The sequence below is a fragment of the Ranitomeya imitator genome, chromosome 2 (assembly GCF_032444005.1).
Source record: "Ranitomeya imitator isolate aRanImi1 chromosome 2, aRanImi1.pri, whole genome shotgun sequence".
NCBI classification, from domain to species: domain Eukaryota; kingdom Metazoa; phylum Chordata; class Amphibia; order Anura; family Dendrobatidae; genus Ranitomeya; species Ranitomeya imitator.
Window position 1 is genome coordinate 780,276,958 of NC_091283.1, and position 12,121 is coordinate 780,289,078.

The window sequence follows — 12,121 nt, forward strand, 5'->3', positions numbered from 1 at the left end:
GAAGGGAGGAAGGTATCCTTCCGCACTGTACTCCTCTGCCACTGTAAAAAATAGTCCCTAGTCTCACTTTTGGCATTGCTGTGTGAGAAAGTACTCATGCAGCAAATGCCATAAAGTGAGACCATTGAACTACACTAACCTCTTAGTGATGCACTGCAGGAACCATTGTCTCCTGTCAGTGTGTCACTGAAGGTCCTATAGAGCAGTGACATCACCAAATGTCACTGTTCTATAGGAGAGATCGTCGTGGGACACTCGTGATTAATTGGACTACGGCGGACAGGTAGTATACGGTTTATTATTTTACGTTTTTTGCAGGCGCTGAAGTATGGTAAGTATGGTGAAATTAAGAATAATAAAATACTTTTTTTCCTAATGTGTGTGTGTTTTATTAACCCTTTATTACTATTGGATTAATAATGGTAGGCATCTTATTGATGCCTCTCCATTATTCACCCGGCTTAATGTCACCTTACAATAGCAAGGTGACATTAACCCCTTATTACCCCATATCCCACTGCTACACGGGAGTGGGAAGAGAGGGGCTAAGTGCCAGAATTGGCACATCTTTCAGATGCATTGTTTCTGGGGCAGCTGCTGACTGGTATTTGTAGCCAGGGGGCCAATATGCATGGCCCCTCTCTAGGCTATAAATATCAGCCCGCAGCAGTCTGCACAGCCTTTCTGGCTATAAAATATAGGGGGACCCCACGTCATTGTTTTGGGGGGTCCCCATATTTTAATAGCCAGTTAAGGCTACGCAGACAGCTGCGGGCTGATATTCATAGCCTGGGAGGGGCTGTGGGTATTACCCCCTTCCCAGGCTACAAATATTGGCTCCCGGCTGTTGGCTTTCCCCCTCTGGTGCAAAAAATTGTGCAGGAGCCCAAGTAGTTTTTTCCCGTTTTTTTCTTTATGTTCATTTATCAACATTGGCCTATCTATGGATATATCTATCTATAGATATATTTATAGATACATAGATGTTTCTATTCATATGTCTATCTGGCTAATTTCACACATTAGGTTTTTGCCGTCAGGCACAATCCGGCAAGTTTTGAAAAAAAAATCAGTTTTTTTCCGCTGGGTTCGTTTTTTCTCATACAGTTGTATTAGCGTCGGATTGCACCTGATGGCCACATGGTTCATCCGTTTTTTGCCGGATCTGTCAAAAAAGCTGTTTCCGCCTGACGGAAAACCCCTACAGAGGAACGGTTTTTCTGTCCGGCGAAAAAACGCACAGCGATGGATCCAGCGAAAAACGTATGAAACTGTGATGTGAAATGATGAATCCGGCCTCCGAATCTGTTTTTTCATGCATGTTTCCATTCAAATCATGCACATTTTCCGTTTATTTATTTATTTATTTCCAAAAACTGCATCAAAACTGTGCAAAAACCACACCAAAAACTGCATCAAAACTGCATCATAACTGCACCAAAAACTGCATCAAACCTGCACCAAAAACTGCATTTTTTCTGTAAGATGCACCAATTCAGGCACTTAGCCTCACTCTTCAGCGCCTGCACAAAACATAAAATAATAAACTAGATACTACCTGTATGTATGTTGTATGTATGTACTATGTATGTTGCATGTTGTATGAATATTGTATGTATGTGGTATGTTGTATGTTTGTTGTATGTTTGTAGTATGTTGCATGTATGTTGTATGTACGTATGTAGCATGTATGTATGTCGTATGTATGTAGTATGTTGTATGTATGTATGTAGTACTCATGTAGTGTACAGTATGTAGTATGTATGTTACATGTATGTTGTATGAATGTAGCATGTTGCATGTATGTTGTATGTAGTATGTATGTAGTATGTTGTATGTAGTATGTATGTAGCATATAGTATTTTGCATGCATGTAGAATGTATATAGTATGTATGTTGTATGTATGTAGTCTATTGTATGTATGTTGTATGCATGTATGTAGTATGTATGTAGTATACAGTATGTTGTATGTATGTATGAATGTAGCATATATGTAGTATGTTGTATGTATGTATGTAGTATGTATGTAGTATATAGTATGTTATATGTATGTATGTATGCTGTATGTATGTAGTATGTAGTATGGGTGTTTGTGTTGGTTTTTTTTTACATTCAATACATTAGCCGGATGATGGGACTGCTACTGTCCCATCATTGGCTAATGTGTCAATCACTGTCATTGCAGCAGGCATAGCCCGATGGGACTTGTAGTTCCATCAGACGATGCCTGCCCACAGACACAAAGACCCCTGAGAGGCCCGCACAGACCCCCGGCAGGCCCGGACAGACCCCCGAGAGGCCCGTACAGACCCCCAGCAGGCCAGCACAGACCCCCGAGAGGCCCTTACAGACCCCCGGCAGAACTGCACACCCCCTCCATGGTCCCACACAGACCCCGCCCACACACACACAGACACGCAGTATCCACCTAGGCACCGCCCACACTCTTCCCCCCTCCTGAACTGGATGTGCAAGGAAAGAAAGGGTTTATTTTCATTCTGATATTTGTGTCCCTTTGACTTGCATTGGTTTATTGGTTTCTGGTAGCGGAATCGGCGATATCTGATATTTTTTGGGTATCGGTCCGATCCAATCCGATCCGATATTTCCCGATATCGGAAGGTATCACTCAACACTAGTCATCAGTGCTGGGATGCAATACCACACAAATCCCACAAAAAAGCACAGCCGGTTCAAGGAAAAAATCTCAGCATGTCCTATATTTGTCATGTAAAGCGCCATGGAATAAATGGCGCTATAATAATAAATAATAATAATAATAATATTTGTCTCACACTCAGCCATGCAATGAATGTGTGGAAATAATAAGACTGCACTCAGATAACATCTGAATGAAGTAGAATTTCCATGCACTGACACAACAGAGAACATGGAAAAAATGTATGCTCCATCTTCTCCTCACAGTGTGGTCCCTATGATCAGAGTTTAATGAGAGTTTCAGTTACATAATCACCCTGATTCTTTCAGAAAAGAGAATCTTCGACCACCTGATCTGGCCTCAGAAGAGAAAAAGCAGCCGACCATAGATAAGTTCTGACGTATATATCCAGTTGGTTGGAGAGAAAATACATATAATTATTACCAAGAGCATAACTCAGCAACAAAAGGTCACAGAAGAAAAAGAAAAGGAAAAGGTGGAGAAGCAACAATTGTACGACATACTCTAGTACTATTAGTTTAAATTTTACTAATTTTTTACTTTCTGCATGTCAACAACCTTAAAATGTTGATATCTTATCACAGACATGGCTGTATGAGCCTGTTTCATGTGGGACAAATTGTACTATTTTTATAAGCTCTGTTTTAGAGTACAGTCACGGCCAAAAGTTTTGAGAATGAGACAAATATAAATTTTTCCAAAGTCTACTGCTTAATTTTTTCTAATGGCAATTTGCATATACTCCTGGATGTCAGAGTGATCAGCTTAACAGCAGCATGAGGACAGGGCTGGCGATCAATCAGTCATGATTAAGTAAGAATGACATCACTGGACACTTTAAAAGGAGTTTGGTGCTTGGTATCATTGTTTCCCTTCAGTTAACCATGGTTATCTCTAAAGAAACACGTGCAGCCATCATTGCACTGCACAAAAATGGCCTAACAGGGAAGAGTATCGCAGCTACAAAGATTGCACCTCAGTCAAGAATATATCGCATCATCAAGAACTTCAAGGAGAGATCTTCCATTGTTGTCAAAAAGGCTCCAGGGCGCCCAAGAAAGACCAGCAAGCACCAGAACCGTATCTTAAAACTGTTTCAGCTGCAGGATCAGACTACCAGCAGTGCCGAGCTTGCTCAGGAATGGCAGCAGGCTGGTGTGAGTGCTTCTGCACGCACTGTGAGGCAGAGACTCTTTGAGCAAGGCCTGGTTTCAAGGAGGGCAGCAAAGAAGCCACTTCTCTCCAGAAAAAACATCAGGGACCGACTGATATTCTGCAAAAGGTACAGGGAGTGGACTGCTGAGGACTGGGGCAAAGTCCTCTGTTGAATCCCCTTTTCGATTGTTTGGGACATCTGGAAAACAGCTTATTCGGAGAAGAAGAGGTGAGCGCTACCACCAGTCTTGTCTCATGCCAACTGTAAAGCATCCTTAAACCATTCATGTGTGGGGTTGCTTCTCAGCCAAGGGAATCGGCTCACTCACAGTCTTGCCTAAAAACACAGAATGTCCTCCAAAAGCAACTTCTCCCAACCGTCCAAGAGCAGTTTGGCGCCCAACAATGCCTTTTCCAGCATAATGGAGCACCTTGCCATAAAGCAAAGGTGAAAACTAAATGGCTCATGGAACAAAACATAGAGATTTTGGGTCCATGGCCTGGAAACTCCCCAGATCTTAATCCCATTGAGAACTTGTGGTCAATCATCAAGAGACGGGTGGACAAACAAAAACCAACAAATTCTGGCAAAATGCAAGCATTGATTATGCAAGAATGGACTGCTATCAGTCAGGATTTGGTCCAGAAGTTGATTGAGAGCATGCCAGGGAGAATTGCAGAGGTCTTGAAGAAGAAGGGTCAACACTGCAAATATTGACTTGCTGCATAAACTCATTCTTACTGTCAATATAACCTATTGGTACTCATAATATGATTGCAATTATATTTCTGTATGTGATATAAACATCAGACAAACACTAATAAAAACCAGAGGGCAGCAGATCATGTGAAAATATAATTTTGGTGTCATTCTCAAAACTTCTGGCCATGACTGTACATACAGGCATGGCCAAAAGTATTGACACCCCTGCAATTTTGTCAGATAATACTCAGTTTCTTCCTGAAAATGATTGCAAACACAAATTCTTTGGTATTATTATCTTCATTTAATTTGTCTCAAATGAAAAAACACAAAAGAGAATGAAGCAAAAAGCAAAACATTGATCATTTCACACAAAACTCCAAAAATGGGCCAGACAAAAGTATTGGCACCCTCAGCCTAATACTTGGTTGCACAACCTTTAGCCAAAATAACTGCAACCAACCACTTCTGGTAACCATCAATGAGTTTCTTACAATGGTCTTCTGGAATTTTAGACCATTCTTCTTTGGCAAACTGCTCCAGGTCCCTGATATTTGAAGGGTGCCTTCTCCAAACTGCCATTTTTAGATCTCTCCACAGGTGTTCTATGGGATTCAGGTCTGGACTCATTGCTGGCCACCTTAGAAGTCTCCAGTGCTTTCTCTCAAACCATTTTCTAGTGCTTTTTGAAGTGTGTTTTGGGTCATTGTCCTGCTGGAAGACCCATGACCTCTGAGGGAGACCCAGCTTTCTCACACTGGGCCCTACATTATGCTGCAAATTTTGTTGGTAATCTTCAGACTTCATAATGCCATGCACACAGTCGAGCAGTCCAGTGCCGGAGGCAGCAAAGCAACCCCAAAACATCACGGAACCTCCGCCATGTTTGACTGTAGGGACCATGTTCTTTTCTTTGAATGCCTCTTTTTTTCTCCTGTAAACTCTATGTTGATGCCTTTGCCCAAAAAGCTCTACTTTTGTCTCATCTAACCAGAGAACATTCTTCCAAAACGTTTTAGGCTTTTTCAGGTAAGTTTTGGCAAACTCAAGCCTGGCTTTTTTATGTCTCGGGGTAAGAAGTGGGGTCTTCCTGGTTCTCCTACCATACAGTCCCTTTTCATTCAGACGCCGACAGATAGTACGGGTTGACACTGTTGTACCCTCGGACTGCAGGGCAGCTTGAACTTGTTTGGATTCTTTATCCAACATCCGCACAATCTTGCATTGAAATCTCTTGTCAATTTTTCCTTTCGTCCACATCTAGGGAGGTTAGCCACAGTGCCATGGGCTTTAAACTTCTTGATGACACTGCGCACGGTAGACACGGGAACATTCAGGTCTTTGGAGATGGACTTGTAGCCCTGAGATTGCTCATGCTTCCTCACAATTTTTGTTTCTCAAGTCCTCAGACAGTTCTTTGGTCTTCTTTTTTTTCTCCATGCTCAATGTGGTACACACAAGGACACAGGACAGAGGTTGAGTCAACTTTAATCCATGTCAACTGGCTGCAAGTGTGATTTAGTTATTGCCAACACCTGTTAGGTGCCACAGGTAAGTTACAGGTGCTGATAATTACACAAATTAGAGAAGCATCACATGATTTTTCAAACAGTGCCAATACTTTTGTCCACCCTCTTTTTATGTTTGGTGTGGAATTATATCCAATTTGGCTTTAGGACAATTCTTTTTGTGTTTTTTCATTTAAGACAAATTAAATGAAGATAATAATACCAAAGAATTTGTGTTTGCAATCATTTTCATGAAGAAAATGAGTATTATCTGACAGAATTGCAGGGGTGTCAATACTGGCCATGACTGTATAGAGTACCGTATTTTGAGGACTATAAGATGATCTCCCCCCTGTATTTGTGAGGAAAATAAAAGTGCATCTTGTAGTCCAAATGTAGCATACCAAGGGGGTAGGCAGCAGTTACGGTTGAGCAAGGTTACAGGAGACAGGGTCGCCGCTGCAGGAAGCTGGTGATGGAAGGAGTAGGGCAATGCTATGGTCCCTGAGCCGGGAAAAAGGGTGTCCCAGTTTTTCAGAAAAATGTCAGCGGTTCAGGCAGGAGCAGAGTCCCCACTATGTGCATTACTCTCCCGGCATTGGGTTACAGGAAAATAACTGCTGGAAGAGGCGCATGTGCAGATTGAAATCTCAAGATCTCAGTCTGTGCATGCAGCATTGCCCCACTGCAGCTGCGAACTTCCTGAGGCGACCCTGCCTCCTGTGACCCCACTCACCACCACTGCTGCCAACCCAATAAGCCAAATTCGGACTATAATATGGACCCCAAATGACATATATTATTTTTTTTCCTCCTCAAAATTTGGGTTGCGTCTTTTGGTCCGGTATGTCTTATAGTCTACAAAATATGGCATATATATTTCTACATTTATTTTTTGTGAAATAAATATATAAGAAGAGCATTTGTTAGTTTATATTTTTTATTTATATTTTTAACGGTGTTCATAAATCAAACCAAATAATAATATGTTGAATGAATTCTTCAGGTTATGGTGGTATGGATTTCTAAACATGTTTTTTTTATTATTTGTATCCATGACATTATACTGGGAAAATATTCTGAAAAGTTCCCAGGCTCGAGTTCATATGAGGACATCGAGCAGAGGGCGCATCACCGCAACTCGAGGTAACTACAGGTCATTCACCTACATTTCATTCATTCACCGGGTTTTTACAGGCAGGGGCGGCTGCATTAGCAGGCTTCTGCTTGTAAAATTAGTTTCAGATGGATTTACAGCGTGGGACGAGACTAATCGTTGGAAGGTATGGAATATTGTTGTTTGTTTTGTTTACATTTGTTTCAGGTGACAAGGGTCTTCAGGTGGATTACCAGTATAATAAAATATTACAACAAATTGTGTATTTATTTCATTAAAATACTTTGTAATAATGTGTGTGTTTTTTTTAACCATTTCATTCTATTGGATTAATAATGGATAGGTGTCATAATTGACGCTTCTCCATTATTAATCTGGCTTAATGTCACCTTACAATAGCAAGGTGACATTAACCCTTCATTACCCCACATCCCACCGATACACGGGAAAATGGGAATGGGAAGAGAGTGGCCAAGTGCCAGAATAGGCGCATCTTCCAGATGTGCCTTTTCTGGGGTGGCTGGGGGCAGATGTTTTTAGCCAGGGGGGGGGGAAGCAATAACCATGGACCCTCTCCAGGCTATTAATATCTGCCCTCAGTCACTGGCTTTACCATTCTGGCGGAGAAAATTGCGTGGGAGCCCACACCAATTTTTTCCGTGATTTAACCATTTAATAGCTAGAGCTCCCAAATTTTGCACATACACACTACTAACATTAGTAGTGTGGAATATGCAAAAAAAAAGGGATTTGAGATGGTTTACTGTATGTAACCCATGTCTCATATCATGTCGGTTTTGAGAAGGAGATAGGAAAAGCCGGCAATTGAATTACCGGCTTTTAAGCTATCTAGCTCTGTATGATATATATATATACAGTGGGGCAAAAAAGTATTTAGTCAGTCAGCAATAGTGCAAGTTCCACCACTTAAAAAGATGAGAGGCGTCTGTAATTTACATCATAGGTAGACCTCAACTATGGGAGACAAACTGAGAAAAAAAAATCCAGAAAATCACATTGTCTGTTTTTTTAACAATTTATTTGCATATTATGGTGGAAAATAAGTATTTGGTCAGAAACAAAATTTCATCTCAATACTTTGTAATATATCCTTTGTTGGTAATGACAGAGGTCAAACGTTTTCTGTAAGTCTTCACAAGGTTGCCACACACTGTTGTTGGTATGTTGGCCCATTCCTCCATGCAGATCTCCTCTAGAGCAGTGATGTTTTTGGCTTTTCGCTTGGCAACACGGACTTTCAACTCCCTCCAAATGTTTTCTATAGGGTTGAGATCAGGAGACTGGCTAGGCCACTCCAGGACCTTGAAATGCTTCTTACGAAGCCACTCCTTCGTTGCCCTGGCGGTGTGCTTTGGATCATTGTCATGTTGAAAGACCCAGCCACGTTTCATCTTCAATGCCCTTGCTGATGGAAGGAGGTTTGCACTCAAAATCTCACGATACATGGCCCCATTCATTATTTCATGTACCCGGATCAGTCGTCCTGGCCCCTTTGCAGAGAAACAGCCCCAAAGCATGATGTTTCCACCACCATGCTTTACAGTAGGTATGGTGTTTGATGGATGCAACTCAGTATTCTTTTTCATCCAAACACGACAAGTTGTGTTTCTACCAAACAGTTCCAGTTTGGTTTCATCAGACCATAGGACATTCTCCCAAAACTCCTCTGGATCATCCAAATGCTCTCTAGCAAACTTCAGATGGGCCCGGACATGTACTGGCTTAAGCAGTGGGACACGTCTGGCACTGCAGGATCTGAGTCCATGGTGGCGTAGTGTGTTACTTATGGTAGGCCTTGTTACATTGGTCCCAGCTCTCTGCAGTTCATTCACTAGGTCCCCCCGCATGGTTCTGGGATTTTTGCTCACCGTTCTTGTGATCATTCTGACCCCACGGGGTGGGATTTTGCGTGGAGCCCCAGATCGAGGGAGATTATCAGTGGTCTTGTATGTCTTCCATTTTCTAATTATTGCTCCCACTGTTGATTTCTTCACTCCAAGCTGGTTGGCTATTGCAGATTCAGTCTTCCCAGCCTGGTGCAGGGCTACAATTTTGTTTCTGGTGTCCTTTGACAGCTCTTTGGTCTTCACCATAGTGGAGTTTGGAGTCAGACTGTTTGAGGGTGTGCACAGGTGTCTTTTTATACTGATAACAAGTTTAAACAGGTGCCATTACTACAGGTAATGAGTGGAGGAAAGAGGAGACTCTTAAAGAAGAAGTTACAGGTCTGTGAGAGCCAGAAATCTTGATTGTTTGTTTCTGACCAAATACTTATTTTCCACCATAATATGCAAATAAATTGTTAAAAAAACAGACAATGTGATTTTCTGGATTTTTTTTTCTCAGTTTGTCTCCCATAGTTGAGGTCTACCTATGATGTAAATTACAGACGCCTCTCATCTTTTTAAGTGGTGGAACTTGCACTATTGCTGACTGACTAAATACTTTTTTGCCCCACTGTATATATATATATATATATATATATATATATATATATATATAAATATATGTGTCTCACTAACATATATATATATATATATAGACAGTATATATGTTTTTATGATTATTAGAGCCCATGAATCCATTGTATGTCCGTAATGCAAGCCTGCGAGAAAATCTCGCAGTACGGATGCCGTACGGATTACATGCGGAGGATGCCATGCGCAAAATACGCTGACACACCCTGCCTACGGATGACATATGGATCACTATTTTGGGGACTTTTCTGCGTATTACGGCCGTAAATAACGGACCGTATTTTCATACTCTGAGTGTGACGCCGGCCATAGATATAACACTCATTGTATTGAAACAACAGCACGCAGCCTAATAAGTGACACATCGCTGAAATCAGTGTTTCTTACCATACCTTATTCTGCCTTCTTTCAGATTGCATAGTAAAAACTTGTTGCAGGTTCCATTTAAAGTGTATGGTCACCATAAATACTGAGCACTTTTATATTAACACTCATTGATAACTGTATAAATACTAGTATGATGTCTTCCCCATGACTCTTATGTCATTAAAGCTACATGCATATCATGATTCATCATCTTTACAATAGATTCCATTGGAAAAAATATTTTAGCTAGCTTTAAAGCAGACTGTAGGTTTTGTTGTAAAATTGACTTGATAAGGCTTTAAAGGATCTTATTAGGTCCATAAACTTTATTTACCTGCAAATAAATGGCTGATATGCAGGTAACTATGGGTAAAACCATGCCCCGCTGATGGACCAGCAGCTACTGGGAGAAAATAAACTTATATCCTGCCCATTTCCAGTCATAGGGGCAGTGCAGAGAGCAGTTACAGCAGTTACAGTCCACCGCTCAGAGTACTGTGAGTGCAGTTGTTATCACTCAATAGCACTTTGATTGACAGCCTGCTCTGAACACATAATCAAGTGTCTGAAGGATAGGATATAAATTAATTTTCTCCCTTATATCACTGGCCAAGAAAGTCAGCATAACATGATTTTAACACTATTTATCAACAGATTAACTCTGATAGTTTCTTTTTAGGGCAGGTTGCATATGACCGTAGACGGTCGGCACTAAAAAACATTCAAGTGAAGGGTTTTTTGTTCGTCGCGTCTGCCATTTTCTACCAAGCATGCACGGCCGAAACTCCGCCCCCTCCCCCTGGACTTCAGAATGAGCAGCGGATGCTTTGAAAAACTGCATCCGCTGCCCAAGTCGTGCACAAATTTCACAACGCGCGTCGGTACGTCAGCCTGACACATAGCGACGGATCTGTACCGACACAAGTGTGAAAGAGGCCTTAATGAGTGTTGAATTTTAAAAAAAAAAATGGAAAAAAATGGCGTGGGCTCCCGCACAATTTTCTGCGCCAGAGGGGGAAAGCCAACGGCCGGGGGCCAATATTTGTAGCCTGCTATGAATATCAGCCCGCAGCTGTCTGCGTAGCCTTTACTGGCTATTAAAATAGGGGGACCCCCCAAAAAATGACGTGGGGTCCCCCTATATTTTATAGCCAGAAAGGCTATGCAGACAGCTGCAGGCTGATATTCGTAGCCTAGAGAGGGGCCATGGATATTGGCCCCCCCGGCTACAAATACCAGTCCTCAGCCATCCCAGAAATGGTGCATCTGTAAGATGTGCCAATTCCGGCACTTAGTCCCTCTCTTCCAACTCCCGTGTAGCGGTGGGATATGGGGTAATAAGAGGTTAATGTCACCTTGCTATTGTAAGGTGACATTAAGCCGGGTTAATAACGGAGAGGCGTCAATAAGACACCTATCCATTATTAATCCAATAGTAATAAAGGGTTAATAAAACATGCACACATTAGGAAAAAAGTATTTATATATTCTTCATTTAACCATACTTGCCATACTTCAGCGCCTGCAAAAAACGTAAAATAATAAACCGTATGCTACCTGGCTCCTGCAGTGCATCACTGAGGTTACTATAGTTCAAAGTCTCACTTTATGGCAATTGCTGTGTGGGAAAATTTCTCACCCAGCAATACCAAAAGTGAGACTAGGGACTATTTTTTTTACAGCGGCGGAGGAATACAGTGCGGAAGGATTCCTTCCTCCCGTCATTGTGTTCCTGGAGCCCCTGGAGAGCGGTCGCATCAGTTGATGCTGCTGTTCTCCATGGGAGATCGTCGTGGGACACTTGTGGATTTCTACAGACAGGGTGTATATTGGTTGTTTGTTATTTTTATATTTTTTTACAGATGACACTGGCTTCGGGGATCAAAGTGACAAGTAATGGTGAGTATGTACTCTATTTTTAATGTACTGTATGTCTGTATGTATGCATTGTATGTAATGCATGAATGTACTGTATGTAGTATGTATGTAGTATGTATGTAGTGTGTATGTATGTATGTAGTATCTATGTAGTATGTGTGTAGTATGTAGTATGTATGTATGTAGTGTGTATGTAGTATGTATGTATGTATGTA

The 12,121-nt window shown here is 41.5% G+C and overlaps 1 protein-coding gene across 1 annotated transcript in view; it reads right to left on the reverse strand.

The window, feature by feature from the left end:
• Positions 1-12,121, reverse strand: part of PCDH15 (protocadherin related 15) — a 2,320,333-nt gene that overhangs the window by 1,370,047 nt on the left and 938,165 nt on the right. The window lies entirely within an intron of this gene.